This window comes from Alligator sinensis, unplaced genomic scaffold, assembly GCF_000455745.1.
Source record: "Alligator sinensis unplaced genomic scaffold, ASM45574v1 scaffold628_2, whole genome shotgun sequence".
NCBI lineage: Eukaryota > Metazoa > Chordata > Crocodylia > Alligatoridae > Alligator > Alligator sinensis.
Genome location: NW_005841833.1, coordinates 1867458 through 1890357, shown reverse-complemented (window position 1 = coordinate 1890357; position 22900 = coordinate 1867458). Strand labels below are relative to the sequence as shown.

Here is a 22900-nt window from a genome sequence, read left to right as displayed (position 1 = left end):
GAACAAACTGCCTCAGCACCTAAAATTCTTGTACAGGGAACAAAGAGGGGAAGGGGAAAGCTGACTTAGCAGAGGCTGAAGAACAATACTTGAATTGAGATTCAAAGTACGTGGCCTTCTCACACTGTAGTGGTAAATGTTTAATAGCGGTGTCTGTTGCTTCTTTCATCCATAGCACCAACAGATTAACAAGGTTTCACTTGCTGCATAATGCCTTTGGAGTTTCAGGCTTGAAAATAATTACACTGAATATTTCATAAGTGCCTTTGAAAATGATATTTAAAAAAAAAAAAGAAACTTGTGTATGCCTCGCTTCATCATTGCACCGGGATAATGAAGGCACATGGATAATCAATAACTGTCTGATGTATTCATTAATCAGGAGGATTTGGGGAGCTGGGGGGTTTGAGAGTTTATTCATGCCAAGTGACATGGCATTTTTACACGTCGGGTCTTATTGCTACTGCAAATCATTCCTAATACTGGCTGCAACATGGAACCCAGCCTCTAATAATGCTTAAATAATTGATGGGTTTCCAGGATATTTTCAGCTAAGCAGATTGCGAGCTAAACCAGAGTCATCCAAATTGAGCCACACTGATAGACTGGTGGGATTTCTTCTCTGGGCTGCAGAGCAAAACATGCTGCTTCTCGCTAACAACTCGCATGCACACGTGTGCTCGCCAGCTGCCAAGCAGTCCTCAATCTTTCACTAATATCTGCACAAGTTGTTACCCAAATATTGCCCATTGATTAATTAGGATCAAAATAATAGAGGGGTGGAACCTCTGTTTCAGCTGAGCTGTGCCTGAAACCACTTTAAAAACACTCCCCTAATTTGAAGTAAAGCTCGAGATGAGACTAGCCCCACCCCGCATAAAGGAACAGCAGCTCTTGGGCCACCAATGCTTTGGTGCCTAGGATCCACCCCTGGCTGCTGGAAGAGTTGTTGGGATGGAAGGGCAGGCATGCCTTGGTCATGTCTCCTTTCCCTCGAGCACAGCCTTCGCATTGCAAAAGGGGTGGTTCAGACGGTGACCCAAGAACTGGCTTAATGCCTTTTGGGAGCTGCGCTACGTCATGAACGGATGACAGGCAACAGTTCTGACTGCATGTGTTGCATACTGCCGCTTGCATGATGGCAGTGGGGCTTAGGGGTACACCAATAAAGATATTCTTGGCCAATACCGATAGCGAACGATTAACCAATTGTATTGGTCGACGCCAATGCAATAACCAATATTTAGTAACAGTGCAAGGCATTTTAAACTACTGACATAAATAAATCTTTTTTTTGTTTGTTTTGCATTTATCTCACACATGCCTCTTGCCTGCTCCGGCCTTCAATGAGGAAGGCAGCGACCACCTTATTCCCACGAACATTGCCTCCTTGCCCACAGCTCCTACCCACCTCCCTGCTCCCCGCACAGCCCAGGTAGACAGGGCAGACCCTCATGCGGACAGCAGCACTGGGCATGTTTGAAGCCACAGAGCACGCTGCTGCCTCAGGGCCAGCAGGCCCTGCACAGCTGAGCTCCTGCAGCTGCCGGGAAGAAGCTGCTTTTGCAAAAGCACTTGGTGCCCAGCAGAGCGAAATGTCCCTCGCGCAGTGCCTTACCCTGCCCACACGCAACCCCAATGCTCAGGCCCCTGCTGCGCACGCAGCGTGGCCACAGCAGCAGCAGCACGAGCTGGTAACAGTCCCTTTGTTGCTGAGCGTGGCACGCTGTGACCACTCCCCACTGCTGCTCCCCGAGACCTGTAGTCTGCCATGGGGGACCAGACTATACTCACCAGGCTGCCCTGGGCACACGACCGTAATTATTGGCTAGCAACAACCAAAAAAAGCCAATAGCGAAGTGTCATTTCTCCATTTATCAGTGCCAGTCCGATAGCCCACCGATCTATCAGTGCACCCCTAGCAGGGTTTGGGAGTCCCTAAGAGTGGAAGAAAGGCATCCTCATCCTAGGGCAGGTGAGTGCTTGCCCCTGTCAGCATCTGAGGATGTTCACTCACCAAGGAGTACTGCAGCTGATGCGAGGTTTGCAGCCCAATAATTTCTCATTTTCTGATGCACTAAGGGTAAAATGTTGCCACTTCTCTCAAACCAAATAGTGAGCAGCATCCTCCTCCTCCAGCACTTATCATGTACGTTTCCTTGAATTGCTGTTTTTCTGATGGCACCAATTCATACCAACTGAACTATAAAAAAAATAAACGTTATCAAATCCTGGTTCCACACTACAGCATCTCATTCTGGAGATGAGTGTTTTGATCGATGTTACTTCTTTTGCAGATACCCGCTACAGGGGACAGCCCTGAGTTACAGGATGTTAGGATTTTGCTCAGTATCTAATGAAGTAAACTGCCGTTTATGAAATCTTATGCATCTCTGATTTAGTTAAGTCTACAAGGTGCAAATTCTACCCTACCTTGTGCCTGATTTCAGACTAACTCAGCTAACCCCCTCTCTTTTGCACTTCACCCATTTCTAATCTTGTACTACGTTCTCTTGGGGATGCTCAAAGCAAGTCTCATGTTCATATGACTGCTCCTTCTCCCTCTCATTGCTGCCAAGACTTTGTAGTCAGCTAGGATCTCATGTGACTGCCAATCTGAACGAGCCTGTACTCAACCACCAGGTGTAATCTAAGACCTAGAAACAGAGCCTGAGAGTGAAGTCATGATGTGAATGTTTACAAAGCAAGAGCTATTCATGTTTGAATGCCACTTTTGCTGATGCCCTTCCTAAATTCGAATTCACTACAGAAGAACCATTTATGTTTCTAGCACAGTTTGAATCACCATTACCTGAAGACATTTCTAAAGGGTTAAGGACATCATTCTGTGTCCTGTACCAACAGTCAAACCATATGCAGGAAGTAAGTGCAGTGCAGACTGAAGGCCACAAACCTCAATATGCATAAAAAGCCTCCAAAACAAGCTCTGGACAGCACAACTTTGCATGCTCTTCTTCAAACCAAAAATATTATCATCCTTAAGTCCAGTAAACTACTGAGCAACATCCTTTATAAACCACAGTGGATTAGCTACAGTCCTACCTATGGGCCAAAAACCATTGCTTGCTTGCATGGCTTTCCTCTTCCGCATGACTATGGCAGAGACGCATCTTTTCACAGCATTTGATGAAGTGAGTCAGCCCACGATAGCTTGTGGGTGGGTGGGTAGGTGCGTGCTCATGTGTGCGTGCGTGCCCGCACTCTTTGATTAGTCTAGAAGGTACAAATCTAACCTGCCTTTCATAATTATAGCACCCATCCAAGGTCCACTCATAAAAGTGTTTGTTTTCCATTCCAGCAGCCACAGAAAAGTCCCCAATTAATGCGAAAACTTAGTAAAAAGCCAAATTTGTTCCAGACAGAAATCTGTTAAGACTCCATTTAAACCAAAAGACTCTCTCAACATTTATGGTTCTGGAAATTAAAGCAGAACCAGGCCTTCAACTGAAACCCCCCTGGAGTGAGTATCTTCAATAGTTTGTGCATGACTCAGGATGGCAACCGTGCTTCATAATTAGGCACAGTTTATCACACCGTTACATGGGCTGTCTTAGGGAAGAGAAGAGAAGACCAGAAGGACATTAAAAAAGGAAATTTTTTTCAAGCATATACCTGTGTTTCTCGGTAGGCCTCCTGGAGAAAGTTAATAAGACATCCAGCAGCAGGTGCGATTGCAGAGTTTCTAAGTCTGAAGCTAGCAGGAAAACTTCTACTCCAGTTCATACTGCTCCAGAGTCAAAGGGCAGCCTCTTACTGGGATCCATCCACTAACCATTAAAAGCCAGTAGGAGTTTGCTCTTTGACAGCAGGAGCTGCAACAGGCTCTTTTTTTGGCTGTGCAATTGCAACAGCTCTTTGCCCAGATGGAAGTCCAAATTATTCATTATTTTATGTATCTGAGAGGCCGCAAGATCTTAGCAGCAGTGACAACCGGTATTTCCATGTCCCCTGACTATAGTAAATTAACCTGTAGATTCTTACACCGTCTTGTTCTGTCACACTAACTCAATCCAAAGGCTCTAGAGGAAGGACTCTATAGCACATATCTATACAAAAAATGACATCCAGGATCCCGCAAAAAATGGTAGAGAACCCAACATGATTTCTCCCTCTAAGGTCTACGTGCAGGGCTAACAAGAAAGGTCTGGCTGCAAGCTGTTTTCCCATGATACACCCTGGAGTGCTATCCATAGTGGCTGTGCAGTGATTGAACACCAGCCATGGTTCTGTCTCTCCCTGGAATAGCCTTGTAATGACTCATTGACAGTCTTATTCTGGTGAGAAGGATTTTTCCTGCAAATATCCTAAACAGACAATCTATGAGTGAGACATGGTGTGGTATACAAAGCTAACTAGGCTCTGGATAACATCAAGAAATCAAACCAGAAGGAGATTTGCAGGAAGAAGGGGCGGGTGGCAATATGGAAGGCCTGGGGTTTTGTTTCCTCTGTTCCCATTTGGGGAATAAAGATCGCAAGAACCCTTGTGACAAGGTGGTTAATCCTGCACAGCATCTTTCCAGCCAGGGCTTGGACTGCCATTTCAAGCCAGAGCCCCTTTTCCTGCTGGCAGCAGTCAGGCTGATTAAGTCCCTCCCCACACCCTGTCTAACACCCTTCCTGGCTTCTCAAGACTCTCTCAGCAACCCTCATTTCCCTTGGACACAGGGATATTAACTCAGGAAAGAGAGACGAGAGCAGCCCGGATGGGGGGCTGCTTTTCTTTGTGCTGAACAACGCAGGAAATGGGACCCGCTGACTTTCCGCTTCAGGGAGCCTGACCTCAGGTTTGAGCTCCAGCTACTGCTAGGTCTGAATTCATGTCTGGTTTCTAGCTAAAGGAAGCCTGCATTTTCATACCATGCCATGCAAAAACAACTCAGCTCTGCGCACATTTGAAGTTCCTGTTTGGCTAGCTGGTGAGAAGACTACCCCAACATGTTCAAAGCCTGCACCAAGTATCCATCAGGGAAAGCAAAGCAACATCCTCCAACACCTGCTGGAGGTGCCAGCTCACGGTACCTTGATGAAGCTTAATGCTGATGATAATCCTATATACCAGACCATACTGCTGAGAAGCAACATCCTTTACAAGCATCAATTATGCGTGAGACTTCATTATCCCCCAAATGTTTCTAAAAGTCCCAGGATTTTCAGAAAACTTTTTATTTTCTAATATTTCTGGTGGGGCACCTGTTTACTGCTGCCATCTGTGCCACTCAAAATAGATACGTTTGCCACGTGGGGAAAATGAAAGTAGAAGAAAGGCATTTTGGAGACATAACACAGGAAGTGAACTGGACTTGCATTCTCCATATGCAGAAATAAACTGGAGACACAAAAAGACACCAGATGTAGATTATGCAGCCATAGAGGACTGGAGGGACATTAAAGCCAAGAATATATTTTGCATTCATGCAAACACTGGAGACAAGTGAAAGGGCATCCGTGGAGAAAACCTGCAAAGGACTCTCATGATGGAGGTGCAGACAAATCTCCTTTTCCTACTTGTTGATTATGCTTTAAAAAAGAAGTCACCTCTCCTATTTCTTTTCACAACACCCCACTCATCTTCCCTTAGAAGCCCTATACTTCTCCATTACCGCAGGCATCTGTCTGATAATTCCCTATAGCAGAGATGAGCCTTCACAAACTTCATCTCAAAAAAACACCTGCAGCCAAGTCAATCATAATAAAACACACAGGTGCAGAGACAGAGTTGGGTTAGAGCAGGTTGATTATATTGCAGAAAATGATGCTGTTGGTCCCAGAGGGAAGCCAGCTGTGCTTTTGTATCTTTACCTGGCACAAGGCATTTTGAACTGAAAGTACAGCATGTTTCAGCACGGGGCTAATAAACTCTTCTCTAAATTAAAGTTGGTTCCTGTTAAACAAGCCCACATTTGTTTGGTTTCCTTGCCGTGACGTAAACAGCATTCAAACAGTATTTTGCAGAGATCAGCTGTCAAACAGAGCACGCTGGAAAAGGGGAAGAAAACAGCGTCTAAGGGATCACATTAACCTATGCGTGGTCTGCACACCTTCATTAGAAACCCCCTAAGCAGGGCCTCAAATAACTGTTTTTGTGCCCCTGCTTCTTAAGCGTGAGTGCAAACTCAACTAGCTCAGCTGTTAAGAGGAGACCTATTGGCTTTTTCAGTGCGATTTTAAAGTTGGTTGTCTGGCGTGGCAAAACACCACTCCAGCATTGAGCACAGTCTGAAAAGCAGAAATCACAAGACAGACACCAGAGATGAACTCTGGGGAAAGGCTGAAATACCATACTGCCATATTATCAAAGCACCCAACTCTCCCAAAGCAGGGGAGAAGGAGACAGTGATGGGGAACCCACAAACACCACAGCAGGAGTAAATGCCAGGTTGGCCCCTACTGCAGTCCTTGCAAGGTTTTCAAAACTCTTTGCCAACATCAGGTGCCACATGGTCCTTATGAAATAGGACAGCATCATTTTTCCTAATTCACAAGTGGGGGGGAAGGAAGGTGCAAATTAAAGTAGTTATTCAAGGTCACACAATGGGCAATTAAACTGGGAATAGAGTTCAAGGCTTTCTGTCTCCCCTTTTAGAGTTTTGGCCATAAAACAGTCAAAAAAAGAAGAGAAGTCAAATCCCACCGATAATAATTCTGCAGAACCAAAGTCATTCCCTATACTTCCTTTGCCAATAAACCAGAAATAAAGTCAAACATGGGTTAGAGAGGCAACAGACATTTTACTCTTTAAGATTTGCTGACATAGCACGGGACTATTAAGAATTGCCAGGGAAATGGATCATCCCTGAAAAGTATCAGTTAATTGGATCCTCCCTTCCAGAAATAATCGTTTTCTTTATATGCCCATATAATCTTCACTGGCTAAAACACCAGTTACAAGGTGCCTGCAAAAAGGACTTTACCCTTTAAAACTGCTTTCATTAAAAAAAATCATCCTGGGCTCATGCCCCTTAAAATATGGCACAGGCACCCTTTAAGGGTCAGGATGTTAGTGCCACTGTCTGTAGAAAAAAAATAGCTTTGGAATAGTTCACTTGCACCCTGCAAATCTAACTTCAGCATCATAAACAGAAGAAACAAATTCTCCAGGACAATACAACATGACACTAATGCTTTACCCACATGGCAACAAATTCATTTATGACGTCCACGGATGGATGTTCAAGCCCTCTACCCTCAACACTAGCACTGAAATTGTGGAGTAGCTCCCTTCTCCAATGCATCTAAAAACAGTCGCATCCTGAAGACAACGGGTTCCTCTGAGAGACTGGCAAAAGTCACCCCTGCGATTGGTAGCGCACCGTCAGGAACAACTCACCTGCACCCAGAACAGTCACTTTACCATTCATGTTACACAGGCACACGGGAATGAATTAATTTTCCATCCATCAAATCCACAAGCTCAAATTCAGGACCAAGTGTTAGTCTCCTCTTCAGCATTTTACTTGTTTGGGTCAGACAGTGAACATGAAAACTCCCACCCCAGCCCCCAAACTGCCATCTCAGCTGCTCTAAAACACAAAGTCCAAATTTTTTGTTAAGATTTCCCTTGCAGCAAGATATTCTGTGCCAGGTTTCAACAGAGAAAAATCTTTCAGAGGGCTCGGGTCAGCCATTAACTATAGCAGTTTCAGTGCTGCACCATACTAAAGTGTTTCCCCAGGGGCAGATTCCTTGTATCTATTGACCAAGTCCATGTCAGTCCATGTATTTTTATTTCTCAAAACAAGTTGGATTTCAAGACATTTTACCCTCTGTTTAAACACACATGCACACAACCCAATAGCTAAGGGCAGCCCTACAACAACGAGCCAGCGTGTGTGCATACACGCGTGTGTGCACATACTACAGACGGAAGCAATTTAGGAAGGACTGAAACCCAAATCTGTTTCCCGACTTCCAAGGTTCACATAAATAGGAAAACCGTTCATGCTCCCCTCCCCCACCCAAAATTCATGAGTAATATTTGAGAGGCCTTTGCAGAAAGCACTGTAAAAGGAAACTGGGTGAACCCAAGCCGGCAAGGGTCACCGCACAAAATTATCTTTTTTATTAGAACAGTTAAAGGAAAGAACGAATCACTGCTCCAGGTTGACAGGAGTTGAAGTCTTCTAGGCAGTCGAAGGGCTTTCTACAGAAATGCAGGCAGCACTGGAAAGCCAAACTCCGTAACACATGATTTAAAGGTGAGCTCTGGTGTCTGAGAGGTACATCCTATACTGCTTTATATACATATTGCCTCTCCTTCCCCCACGCCACAGCTCCCACCTTCAGGCTGAGATCTCTCTCTGTGAATCATATCTTGTGCGGCTGTCGCAGTTTCCTGTCCTGTCCTGTCCTTTCTCGTTCAGCATTTGGCTTTTTGGTTTGCCCGCTGCTTGCGTCTTGAGCGTTTCTTCGTTCCTGACATTATGCTTTTAAATGTCAGTATAGCTAATAGAAAATAGGTCTCATGATCCACCATAAGAGATGGCACACGCCATTCGTTGAAGGAGCGTTACGACTGTGGATGAAGCTGCTTCGTGTCTGATAGAAACACCGACCCAAGCTGGATACCAGACTTTTGAATTTAAGGCTGTAATGTGTCAGCCTGCTTGCAGTTGTGTGCATGGAGGTGTACTGCTGGCCTCTAAGCAATGGCATCAAAACAGCTCATCTATCAGTAAAAATTAGCTGGTAATGGAGAGCTCCCACTTGTTCTTGTGCCTTGAGCTTTGGAAGTGGAAAGCCTCCAGATGCCAATACTTTTTGCTGCTCGGAAGCGCTGTGCATTCCCCTTAGTCTTAACAGCCTCCTCCGGTTAAGGAGTACAAAGGGCTCTACCAACATTTAATTAGGCCTGAAAATAATTCTGGGGCAAATTCTCCAGCTGAGGAAATTTTACACCCATTTTATAGATTAGCAAGCTGAAGTTAGACGGGGTGATAGCTGTAATTTGCAGGTGCTCAAGGACTTTCATGCTCGTTCACCAAACAAATTGGCACCAGAGCTGGAAACAGCATCTTGGAGTCCCTAGTCCTAAAGCACCTGCCCACCACACTGCCTCATTTTATTGACTCGTCGCCAGTAGTTCTGAATGCTGATAACAAACGGGAAACTCAACATAACCAGGAAGCCAGACGCTGCACCAATTCTTTCTGATCTCAAATTTGCCTACACCGATTTGACCTGATCGACAAAATGCATTGGACATGAGTGGCTGTGGATACAGCATAGAAGGAAAACCTTCTAGAGAGGACCCCAGACAGGTTTGAATCGCAGGCACTACGAACAAAATTCATTACCGCTTCAAAATGGATTAACAGGCACTAGAACTAAGAAAATGCTGAAAGTTGGCAAAACTGAGAAGCATATTAACAATTTGGTTTCTAATGACCTTTTCTTAATGGTAAACCCTAGCTTACTGTGGGAATTAATCACACATTTGCAATGTGTGAGGCAGCTTTGCCAAGTCAAAAGTTCAATTTCTGTTTTCCCCTGTGAATTTTCCCTCTCCTGTTCCAGGAACTCTGCTCATTGCTTTTTGGATCAATCGTAACAGCGGCAGACAACACAAGCCAGAAAACAGCATAAAAATGCCATGGCCAGCTTTTTAAAAAAGGTAGGGTAACATAATGACCGATGACATCCATTGCAAATAACAACAGATACACAACAACATGCTTCAGGACACATTCATTGCTGCTAGAGTCAGGAAGGAAATTCCCTGAACCTCTTACCATACAGCATCGTACACATGGCCAGACACAGGGCTTGCATTATATACTGGCCATCGCAGGATACACCGCTCGGGGGCCAGTGCAGGAAATACTATGATTCCATGGTTTGTTGCTCAAGAAGCCATTCAGAAGGAAACAGGTGTTTTAACAGATTTCCTTGCTATTTCAAAATTCACTCTCCAGGATACAGCTACACACACGTCTTTAGCAAGTTCACCACCGCCTTGCAGAGCATGCCAACCCACACTGCCTGCTCCTATCGCCCATTATATAATTGCCTTTGTTAACAGTCTGTTTGAAAGGGGAGGCTGTAGTGCATGTCCTTCAAACAGGTAATCCTCAAGCTTAGCTGGGGGCTCCAGATCTCATTTATAATCTTGATCTACTGCCTCCACACGGGGAAGAGACGTGGAAATACTAAACTGTTTATCTGGTAGCAAAGATAAACTCAATCAGAACAACCCATGAGTAAAACAGGCCATGACCCACTAGTCCATGCTCTGGCCCCAATCTGCTGCCTCCTAACACTTCACAGCATCTTTCCAACCTCTTTTCATACATGTTTTAATAAAGCCTAAAAAGCAAGGATTTTGCTGGATACTGGCACTGCTTGGCTCTTGTCTCCACAGGCAGGATACACATGCAGGGTGCTTAAAATGCATTTTCTGCTCTCTTTTGTTGCCTGGGAAACCATTCTTTAAAAAAGAAAAAAAAAAAGAAAAAAATTGGTTGCCACAGCTTGCTGGATGTGAAGTGAGATGCATGTTCATTTAGGTTACTGGAGTGCAAACTGTGCAGAAAAATGTCAAGATATCAAAAGATGCAGGACAAACAGCAAACTGCCAAACAAAAGGCACCAAAAAGTCTGCAGCTTTCTGGGCAAATCCTCAGGAGAAATAGGGTTCCTCAAGCTGGATCTCGATCTTAGAAACAGCATCTCGGCTCTAGTGCATGGCCTCCAGTTTTTCAAAGTGTCTGCCATTAGTATACACACGTTCTCGGTTTGGGTAGACTGATTACTTCTGGTTATATACATCACTGAAGTGGTGAAGCAGAGACCTAATAAGTCATTATACAAACTGATTAACAACTGGCTTGGATTTACCCTTGGAGAATTACAGAGGACATGATGGGGAGAGTATAAGGGCTATTCTTCAAGGACATACATACCTTGAGAAACTACCAGTACCTCTAGACTATATGTCCAGTCTCACCCTTTGCAGAAGTTGTTGGGGTTTTTTTGTTTTGTTTTTTTACAGTCAAAATTGAATCCAATTAAAAGTGCATAAGGGTTCAGTTGCTCTGCTCATCTGATCCACGATTCCCAGAAGCGATTCCACAATCACGATGAGGGAAATATGCAAACACACACGGCGATGACTACCGGAAACAGAATCCGTACTTTCCTCCATGTACCATGTGGGTCAGACAGCCGCCTGACAGGTCTTGTTTGCAAGCACAGCTGTTTACGGGTGGTGGTGATGGTGGGAGAGAAGCAAGGCAGCAGAAATAAGACGGCAGCATTTGCAGACAGTAAAAGCATTAGCAGTATTTTTCTTTGTAATAAGTAGAGGTCCCACAGCCTTACACCCAGACTTTATTTGTGAAATAACTGTTCACGCCACTGAGTTCAGGTGTTAATGCAAAGAATAGAAACGAGTCCCTTGGGTACAGGCACTGTATATAGTGTATACGTTTTAAGCCACAAGACTTCTAGGTACACGCCTTTTTAAAAGGCAGCGTTGGTACAGACAGGAAACACATTTACAGGGAAATGTTTAAATTGGGCAGACACCAAAAGAGTCTGCTCTCAGCTATAAGCATCTTACCCCACCTTTTACATTTCTACAATGTTTTCCATCCCCCAAGACCCTTTATAAACTATATATACACAATGCCAAAGAATGCAGCTACCCGTGGCAAACTGGCTCACAGCCGTAGGAGAAAGAGAGATGTGATTTTTTTTTATCCTGGAATCCCTTGAAATTAAAAAGGGTGAAATGAAAGGGCAAAGTCTGGCTCCAATGGAGTACCCACAGCAGCTTCCTAGTGTTGGTGCAGAGAAATGTTCTGAGATGCCTGCTACACTACAAAAAGATGAATGGGCTGGACAATCCTACCGGAGTTTGAGCCTGGATCCTGGAAGGGTAATGCCCGTGAATATTCCCAAATACTCCTTTTTCAGTTTCTCCTCTGCTGCATCAATGATTACTAGGCTTCTATAAATCTTCTCTGACTTTTCTTGTGCCCCGTATCAAAAAACATTGCAATTTCTTAAAAAGGAGCATCCAGCACCGCCAGTTCATTAGATGACAGTGCTTCCCGGGGCATGCTGCAAGGTGTGATGGCTTGGTTGTCATTTTAGGAAGAGTCTAGGTCTGAGGCTCTGATGAGAAGGGAAAGCAAAAGCAGATGTTCTTGGAGATCCTTTTGGACAATGTTTACTGCAGGATTGCCTTGCAATCGCAGGTGACTAAACTCGAGGACCCGAGAGGTCCCTTGCAGGCTGTGTCCCTATTAAACAAAGCCAGATCTCTGCCCTAGCTGAGGTCCAGATGTAGAAGACACACCAAGCTCAGGGACACGAGAAGAGCAGCATCACAAGAGGCAGGATATCAGTGAGGCAACCTGCAGTACTTAGCACGTACAGGGCTGTCTTCCAAGGCCTCCGTTTGGGAGCTGCACTTGGGACATCACTAATTAACAACAGAAGTGGAACAGCAACAGTGGTCCGTGGGTGAGGCATACTTGGGTCTAATATATGGGACAGCTAAGAGATTTGTATCTGTGAACAGCTTTATTTCAAGAGATTCAAGGTAAGGGGAGGGAAGGCTGACAGGCTAGGACAGAGGATTTACAATCAATAGATGGCCAGAGAAATAAAATGCTGTTCCCTCTTCAGTGAAAAGTCCTGGCCAGGGCTTCAGTCAGCAAGGGACTGAGCCCAGAAAATCCATCCCAGGTTTCATACTGAGCCCAGTGCATTATAGGACAGGTCTTTGGGAGATGGAGCGCTGTGCAGACACGCGGATAGGGGAGGCACGATCAATACAGCTCAGCCTGTGGATCTGCCTATTGATGGCCCATGCCTTGGCAAAACAAGCAATCACAGAAGCAGAAACAGGCTTACCGGGGAGGACAGACAACCACACGGGAACCAAAACAGAAACACCATGCACACACGGACACACACCTTACATTTATTGTGACCCAAGGCCCCAGTGCTTCAATGAAATCACATAGACAGGCTCTGCCTGGCTGAAGGAGTCTGTCTGCATGGATTTCATGGCAGGTTCAAGGCCCCGGGACGTACCTTTAAAGAATGTCAGAAAAAGGTTATGATTGGGGCTGATCATAGGAAATAGCCAAAAAAAAATAATTCTAATCTATGAACCTTACCCAAGCGGGCAATATGTACATATAGGAACAAAAAACAAACAGGCTTTGATAAAGATGACACGATTACATCAAATGTTGTTACTGTAATGCTGAAGGAACAAAACCAGATATCAGCAGGAGGGAAAGTTCAGGATATGTGCAACGTCTGTTTCCTGAGAGAACATTTCTCATGTCAGATGAGACAAACGCTTGCATTTTTTAGCCGATTTGGCAGAAAATACCAATCTGCTGCAAAACTACCCTAAAAATACTGGTCTTGCTAATGACAAGGAAGGAAAACAACACCGTAAACAACTACAGAGCTAGCAGCACATATTTTTTAGTGACACCTTTTAAAAAATATAGCTTAGAAATGCTGCACATTAAGAATCTTTTCTTTTTTTTTTTTTAATCTTGGTGGGCTGTGCAATAGATGCTTTTAATTTGATGTTGTGCAATTAAGTTACCAGCTAAGCTCATCCCAGACTGATTAGTAAATCACATTGATGAAGTAATAAGTAATCTGTTTGTCCTCCTCCTGTTCCCTTTCAGCATGCAGGGGTGATGTTTCTGAATTCTGGAAGTGGAGGATTCACAAAACAGACACCTTTTAGGGACAGACTGGTAATGCTTTCAACTGCAGGCGGGACCAGGAGCTGGGTGACATCCAAGAGAAAGATTCAACAGCGTTTCGGTTTGGAAAATGCTAACTGCCATTTTGGATGATGCAAAATCCTACACTTGGGAGGGAATATCTGTATGCATGAATGCAGACTGGGGAATGACTGACTGGCTGGGCTGCAGCACTGCTGAGAAGGATCTGGGGGGTACAGCAGACCATAAATTGAATACGAGCCAACAGTGTTCTTGTTGCAAAAAAAAGTAACTGTATATTGGATTGTATTAACAGAAGTGTCACTTGCAAATCAAGAGAAGTGATTCTTCTGCTCTATTCAGCATTGGCAAGCATTGTGTCCAGTTTGGGGCCCTACCCTTCATGAAGGATGCAGACAGATTGGAAAGAGTCCAGTGCAGAGCTACAAAAAATGATTAGGGGCCTGGAAGGCAAGATTGATGAAGAAAGGCTGAAAGAACTAGGGTCTTTTAATCTGGAGAAGAGAAGATTGAGAGGGGTTTGAAAGCAGTCTTCAAATACCCCAGGGTGACTTATAGAGAGGATGGAGATGGGCTTTTCTGCCTGGCTGCAGGGAATAGGACCAGGAGCAATGGCTTCAAGCTGCAGCAAGAGAAATTTAGGTTGGAAATTAGAAGGAACTTTCTAACTATGAGGGTGGTCAAGCATTAAAACAGACAACCTAGAGAAATTGTGGAATATCTATCTTTGGAAGTTTTCAAGTTCAGGTTAGACAGACCCTTGGCAGAAATAGTTTAAGCCAGGGACAATGCTGCCTTGACCAGAGGGCTGAACAAGATGACCCTGTGAGGTTCCTTCCAGCCCTTCTTTCCTACGATCCAGTCTGAAATTCTAGCTGATGGTAGCTAAGACCCAATGCTTCCAAGGAAGATGCAAAACTCCTACGATGGAGAGTGAAATTGTACCATAAGGGAAATTTCTTCCTAACTGCAAGCAATTAGTAACCTGCCTATGCCCCAACCCGAGTACAAAGAGGAAAAGTACTAACCAACTTGTAATGGATCCAGCTTTTTTGCAAAATTTTCCATCTTCCTCTTTTTTTCTTTTTTTTTTTTAATGCTAGCAAGAACCATTTTTAAACTGAAAATACATTCACCTAAAGTAGCTGCAAACCATCACGGTCTTAGTTTTGTGACGTGAACCTGACTGATTGATTTTCATTGTTTGGGCAGAGAGAACTGCAAAAAGGAAAACAGCAGAAAGAGGGAAGTCAATTGGATTTTTTTAAATCATTCTTTCCTTTGTACTAACCCAGGGTGATGTTTGTACATGGGTAATGTGATTTATTGACATTGAGATTCAAGCTGGCAGCATCTCCCTAAGAGATGGAGAGAGAGTAGGCTGTAGCAGACCCACCATCCTCGAGCACCTCCTTCTGGAAAAAAAAAAAACAGACAATGTAGCATCCCCCTCTCAACCTCTTTCAGAGATTTCCTCTGGTCTGGGCTGTGCAGGTGAGTCATATCTATATACTTTCATCCATGATGGGATACGATTGAGGGGGGAACGCAGCCTGCCACTCCATGAGTCAGGAGAACCTGTATAAAGCGGTATGGATTGGACTCTCCTTGGTTTTTCCACACTTCTCCTGCAGACCCTCACCCCCACACATCTAGTGTTTATCTACCCCAGGTTCCTGGATTGCTCCCCTGAAGCCAATGCACCAAGGAAGCACTTCTCAGGGACCCCCGAAGTCCCTCTGAGAGTAAGACTGCCCCCAGTCCCCACTGGTATGGGTTCTTATCAGAGGAACAGTTTGTCTTGTCTCCTTCCCAGCCAGCCCTTCCCCACTGGGCACTCTCTCCCTCAACTCTAAAGGCAGCAGAGCTAAGTGAACAGTTCCAGGTTCTTCTGGTCCTTAAAGTAGCAAGCTGCCCTGTTATATGTATGTGGAAGGAGGTGGAGACAGAAACTTGTGCAAAACTAGATGGGGAGTTAAAATGGCACCAGAAGGGAATACAATGAGGCTGGCCAACAATGAGATGGTTCTGTACTTTCGTTGGTCTTGCAGTGTTTTTATGCCAACAGGCAAGACAAGGTCTACAATGGCAATAGATGAAGATGAACCCTTTCCTGCACCACGCTTATTGAGCTATCCGGATTAACACCATCAAGAACGAGTTCATTAGTCAAACGCACCTCTAGAAAAGGGAAATACCACAAATAGCGTTCTTAAGGCAAGCGTTATCTTGCTGTGATTTTTGGAAGGAAAAGAAACATTAGAGATGGGCTGAACTACAAGCCAAAACCTGAACCCCTCTGAATCCAAAGTCTGAATTTCCCAGGCCTTCTCTATTTTAATGATTTTAAACTCCTCAAGGCAGGTGCCTTGTTTGTGCAAACCAACCACAAGGATGCTATAAAACATTATTTGAAAGAGTACGGCAAGTCTGAACTCCTGTTCATTTGGGGCAGTCAGGTCTCCTTGTTTGTACCTGGATGTATAGGACATGCAAGCGCCCAAGCTAAAGAGTCGATTATGCTTCACCACTGTTCACCTCCCACCCCAACCACGCTTGTATGTTTACAAATACAGACTTCGTTTCCGCTGTGCTTTATCCAAGGCCACTGGTTTTACTGTAAGGCTTGCAAGTCCCTTCACAGACAATCTATCAGGATTGAATTTCATTGGCATAAAACCTAAGACCACCATTAAACCCATTTTGAAAGACAAGTACATTAAACCTAGAGCAGTGAGGCAGCAACCTGCATAAGAATGGATACATTTTTAGCATGGGATGCTGACGCATTCAATTCAGAAGCCAATGGGTTAACAACAAATTAACAGCAAATCCGGGAACACTCATTTCTGAAAGGGGGAGCGGCTTCCAGTACTTGATGTGCAGGAATCCGGGTTTTCCGTTTGCCAAAGAAAAACGCGGTAAAACCTGGATTATCTAATTTTAAGGAGAAAAACACGGGTTTTCTCCTTTAAAGGAGAAACATGTGGAAAAGGTGGGTTCCCCCTTGCAGGCTGGAAGAGTTCCAGCCTGCAAGGGGCTGGAGGGAGCAGGACAGCGGTCAGACAGGCGGGCGCCATGTGCATGTGCACACTTACAAGTGCACAATCACATGGCTGCCAGGCAGCCTGGAGAGCAGCTCCCTGCAGATAAACTGAGGATGGGGAGAATTGTGGCCCCCATAGTGAGGGAGGGAGTTGGGCCCAGCTGGTGTGGTGCATGGGGCTTCGGGCCCACAGCCATGTGCAGCTTCAGGGTGCGGGTGGGGAGCGGGATGGAGCCGCAGGAGGCTCATCCATCAGGGCAGGGGCCGGGTCCCCGCTGCTGCGCACACTCTTGAGGAGGGACATGAGGGGCACATGCCCACCAGATCTGCGTGCAGAGCAGGGGCGGGCTGGATTTTACAGAGTTTTTATCTATGCATTTCTTACTCCTGCACTCATACAATCTGGACCCACATTGCATTATTTCTGCCCCCTTTTGTACATGCAGAGCAGCTGGCTCCAAACCGCCCTCATTTTATCCTGTTTCCAGCAAACAGGATCTAAGGTTGATGATTGCCTTCCACACTGTTCTGAAGGTGCATGCAAAGAGAAAGGTTTGCACAAAGAGATGACTTACCTCACTGTGCCCTTGGAGATTCGAGCTTCTAGTGGCTGGCAAGAAGACACTCCACAGCCAAAATATGCTACCTGTACCCAAGCAGAATGTTATCCAGGTGACCTTTCAGCAGACACTTAGCTCTTTCCTGGGCTGCAGTAGCAAACGGAGCAGCAAACTGAGAACTGCATTCAGTCGTAACAAAAAAGGCCCCGATTCTGCAACTCATGGTAATCCCAAGAACTAGTCCACGAGCACTGCCCTGACATCAAGATGACTAATTACATGACACCAAACAGGAGGATCCCTTGTGTATAATTACAGTCCGACAGAAAGTTCACAACTAACTTTTCTGCATTTGAGTATGAACTAATCTCAGTTGAAAAAACCCCTGCTACACAATGCAGACTCTCAGTTTTGTCCCTTTAAGAAAATGGGACAAGTCTGTGTGCCCTGAAGAACAAACAAGTGTGTATGGGTTTGGTTTTAGAAGGTCATTGACTCTTTGAGCCCTCCAGAAAACTGTAATTCAAGCGTGGAGATTAACACAGAGGAATGCATAACATATGGAAGGGAAACATCCCAGCTCTTCAGTCATTAAAAGGGATGGTACATCACCATCCAGAAGTCACATCTTCAGCATAAATGTTCAAGCTCATGGGCAACATCCAGAGACAACTTGAACTAACCTGGGCCACTCTTCTTGCACAATTACGACGTCATAGGGATAACGGAGACCTGGTGGGACTCCACCCATGACTGGACCACGGGGATAGATGGCTATACCCTGTACAGGAGGGATCGTGTAGAGAAAAGGGGCGGGGGGGTAGCTCTCTATGTTAAGGAAAGCTACATGTCCCTGCAAGCCGAAACTTCTGGCATGATTTAGTCTCACTTCCCAGAAGGTATCCGATGCAATGCTCTCCTTCTCGAACACGTACTCCTAGCAGCACGTGATTGTTTCCCATTAGTGAAGTGGTCCAATAACTGCCTTCTTCTATGAATAAACTAGAGCAACCCTAATTTAATTTTGAGGAAAGTAATTTCACTCTTGTTTATCTCCTGGAAACATACCTCCTCATTATGGTTGATGAAATTGTGACAGCATCATGGCTGGTCTTGTTCAAACTTAGATTTGCGGTCAGAAATGAAAAAGACCTTCATGCACTAACGTTTAATTATAAAAGCACTTTTTGCACTACTCCAAAACCAAACCCATAGTTCTGTGTATTTGGCTTTTTTCTCTTTCAGGTAATGATAAAGAGGTGGAGAACCAACCTTGGCCAAATCTGTACTTAGTTCTGGGAAAGTCTGAGTTTTGGCAAATATGCTGAGGAAAATGTAATGACCAGCAAACCTGAGGCTGAGGCAGCCCAACATTTTATCTCCTGAGTCTAATTTCAAGTTTTCTGACATCTCTTAATTGACTTCAGTGCATGCATTTGATGGCATCACTTTAGTTTTCCAGAAATGCTTGCACAGTTTGGAGGGGGAAAAGAAACCATTTTCTGAGTGGATACCAGCACTGCTGTAACTATCAGTAGTAGATTCATGGCAGAACATGCTCAGATTCCCAGCAACACTGAAACCAACCACAATTTTTTCTTTGAGGTTTGAGATGGTTTGGACTATTATTCTTCTGAAGAGTAGAAAATAGGAGGATACTTTTAACCTATTAAATAGGTACTTTGCGTCAGTCTTTCATCAGTCCCATGGGACGCCCATGCCCGCTACAGGGCCGGGAAGTCCGGGTGAGGGTGATCCCCTGCCCTCCATTAATGCTGACTTTCTGAAGGAACATCTTGAGAAGCTGGATACCTTCAAGTCAGCTGGCCCTGACAATCTTCACCCCAGGGTACTCAAGGAGCTGGCGAGCATCATAGCCCAGCCTCTAGCACGGATCTTTGAAAACTCTTGGCGCTCTGGTGTAGTGCCCGAAGACTGGAAGAAGGCCAATGTGGTGCCTATCTTCAAGAAAGGGAGGAAAGTGGATCCGGCTAACTATAGGCCCATCAGCCTGACTTCTATCCCGGGGAAGATCTTAGAAAAGTTTATTAAAGAGGCCATCCTTAATGGACTGGCCGACGCCAACATCTTAAGGGATAGCCAGCACGGGTTTGTTGCGGGTAGGTCTTGCTTGACCAATCTCATTTCCTTCTACGACCAGGTGACCTATCACCTGGACAAGGGAGAAGAGATTGATGTCATATATCTTGACTTCAAAAAAGCCTTCGATCTGGTGTCCCATGATCGCCTCTTGGAGAAACTGGCCAATTGTCGCCTTGGGTCCTCCACGATCCGCTGGCTGGAAAATTGGCTCCGGGGTCGGACCCAGAGGGTAGTAATCGATGGAAGTCACTCATCGTGGTGTCCTGTGACCAGTGGGGTCCCCCAAGGCTCTGTCCTTGGACCCATACTGTTCAACATCTTCATTAATGATGTGGACACTGGAGTCAGAAGCGGACTGGCCAAGTTCGCCGATGACACCAAACTTTGGGGCAAAGCATCCACACCAGAAGACAGGCAGGTTATCCAGGCTGACCTGGACAGGCTCAGCAAGTGGGCGGACGAGAATCTGATGGTGTTCAATGCCGATAAATGCAAGGTTCTCCACCTTGGGAAGAAAAACCCGCAGCATCCTTATAGGCTCGGCAGTGCTATGTTGGCTAGCACTATGGAAGAAAGAGACTTGGGGGTCATCATTGACCACAAGATGAACATGAGCCTGCAATGCGATGCTGCAGCTAGTAAAGCGACCAAAACGCTGGCTTGCATCCATAGATGCTTCTCAAGCAAATCCCGGGACGTCATTCTCCCCTTGTACTCGGCCTTAGTGAGGCCGCAGCTGGAGTGCTGCGTCTAGTTTTGGGCTCCACAATTCAAAAAGGATGTGGAGAAGCTTGAGAGAGTGCAGAGAAGAGCCACGCACATGATCAGAGGTCAGGGAAGCAGACCCTACGATGACAGGCTGAGAGCCCTGGGGCTCTTTAGCCTGGAAAAGCGCAGGCTCAGGGGTGATCTGATGGCCACCTACAAGTTTATCAGGGGTGACCACCAGCATCTGGGGGAACGTTTGTTCACCAGAGCGCCCCAAGGGATGACGAGGTCGAATGGTCACAAACTACTACAAGATCGTTTCAGGCTGGACATAAGGAAGAATTTCTTTACTGTCCGAGCCCCCAAGGTCTGGAACAGCCTGCCACCGGAGGTGGTTCAAGCGCCTTCATTGAACACCTTCAAGATGAAACTGGATGCTTATCTTGCTGGGATCCTATGACCCCAGCTGACTTCCTGCCCTTTGGGCAGGAGGCTGGACTCGATGATCTTCCGAGGTCCCTTCCAGCCCTAATGTCTATGAAATCTATGAAGCAGGAATACAGCCACTGTGGACAGCACCTAACAGATCAATTACTGGCATGTGCCCTTGTGCATTTTAGAATCTTGTCCTAATGTTAATGCTTAACGATTTATTTAAAGCAAGAAAACAGCCTTGTTAAGGTAACAGTCCAATTCAAGAAAGCCATTCATGCTTCTCAGAAGCATCATAAAGTCTGCCTGACCCCTTTGTTAAGGGAAGGGCCATTATCTTTCTTTTGAATAGAAGATACACGTGGAAACTTTTCTGCTTGCCAGTCTGAGTCAATAGCTTCCAAAGTTTGAGTCAGAAATATCTGCCAGTTCCATACTGACAGACAGGGTTTGAACCAGACGGTGTCACTGAATATTATTTAATTATAAGGAACCCTGTGCAGAGAAAAAGGAGGAAAAAAAATCATCAAAATGCTACTTTTTCATGTTGACACTCCAGCACTACACCGTCAAGATATGGTCCTGCAATCCAGACACACCAGAGTACGCAGTTAAACAGGCCACGTTTTTTAGCCTGGCAACAACGGGCAAATTTGGATAAGTCACATTCATCATTGTACTCACCATAATGCAACTCTGGTCTAATCACTACTGAATGGGCAACAGTGTAATTATGTGAGGTTTACCAACTTGGCAATAATCGTTAGATGCTCCAAGGAGCCCAGAGGGTACAGACCCATAAATCCAGCAAGGAATTTCAACAAGATTTGGGTGTCTAATTCCGTTAGGCCACTTCGAAAGGCAAGGCTGTATAGTCAAATATTCTGAAGGAGCTTGTTTTATAAAGAGTGCAATTGCAACTTGTTTAATTGCACTACAAGTTGCAGTTAGAAGGCCTGTCTCAATCTCTGTTCCCCATGAAACATTTTCAGAGTATTTTCCTTGTGAATGGTTATAAAATCCTCTTGGGAGATTATTCTAAATTGGGTCTGCTTCTCTTTTCATCCAAATCCAAGTCCTCTATCTAGCACAGCAAGGTCAGATTAAAAAGGTAGCAATAAGGATAATATCTGATACTTCTCTAGCATCTTCCCTCCCAAAAGGCCTAACAGACTAATAACAGCAAATACTGGCATTTAGCTATATCAGACTGGTAGGCAGCAACAAGGCAAGGAGCTATTAACTACCAAGAGCAGATTAAAGGTTTGGTTTCAAAGGTCTTGTCCAAAAGACTCAGCACACAGTGAGCTTTACACCACATGAACAAAAGGGAGAATGGCTGAAAAGACTCCGATGGGACTCCAAATATTTGGTTCTACGGGGTCCAAAGTTTCTTCCACTTGATGCTTGGTTAATATTATAAAATATATTTTCAAAAGGTAGTTCTACCCAGGTACATTCAGTGGGGAAGCCCCACAATTTCAGAAATGAGATTTTTTTTTTTAAATAGGCCTTTTCATGTAATGAAACATGGCTGCCCAGAAGCTGCCATATACTGGTGGGAGTAATGTTTGAACAAATCCACTGTACAACTGCTGTGGTAACACGAATAGGAGTGTGTGACCAACCTGTTATTGAGCAAACTCTGCACACCTGGCTTGTTTTTAACAAGATAAGCAAGGTCCAAAACATTTTTCAAGCCACCTTTGTGTTTTGAGCCATAACCAACCACCAGAATCAGTCTCTTGTCCCTATGCCCTAAACACCACCTCCTCACTTGCTGGAGCCTGTCTTGTCTTTTCCCCACTGTTGAACAGAGCAACAAGAAAAGGAGAGATTCAGGAACTTCACTCTCCAGTCTACAAAGGGAAGTCCTTTGGACTGGGACTGCCAATTGGGAAGGGTGGTAGCCTTTAGGAAGATAGGATGGAGGAACCCCCCCCCCCATAGGCCTTGCTCACACCCGTCCATTGTCAGGGCCTTGTGCTAATGGACCCAATTCTCAGATTTGGTGCCTCCTTCTCAACCACCGCTATATATTCCCACTACCTGCTGCATTGCAAGTGCTTTGCTCAGCCCTCCCTGCTGCTTTAGGCTTCACGTGCCAGGCAAAGCAAGCAGCATGACAGCAGCACCACCTGCCCCTCCTGAGGTTCGTATGGCAGAAGGGTCCACAAAAGAATTGGTCATCTCAAGGGAAATTTCCAAAAGGTTCACAGATAAAGGTCTCCTCTGCCAACAGCCTTCGATCATGGCATGAGTGGTTAAATCCAAAAGACTGAATGGAAAACCTAAAGGTGCAAAACC

The 22900-nt window shown here is 45.1% G+C and overlaps 1 protein-coding gene across 11 annotated transcripts in view; it reads right to left on the bottom strand.

The window, feature by feature from the left end:
• Positions 1-22900, bottom strand: part of PITPNM2 (phosphatidylinositol transfer protein membrane associated 2) — a 177835-nt gene that overhangs the window by 94831 nt on the left and 60104 nt on the right. Inside the window, exon 1 of one of the 11 annotated variants that reach the window (XM_025198282.1) lies at positions 7351-7368. The exons of the other annotated variants lie outside the window; for them this stretch is intronic. The gene's annotated coding sequence lies outside the window, so the exon portion shown is untranslated. Of the gene's footprint in view, positions 1-7350; positions 7369-22900 lie in introns of those variants that run through there. 11 annotated transcript variants of the gene reach the window in all.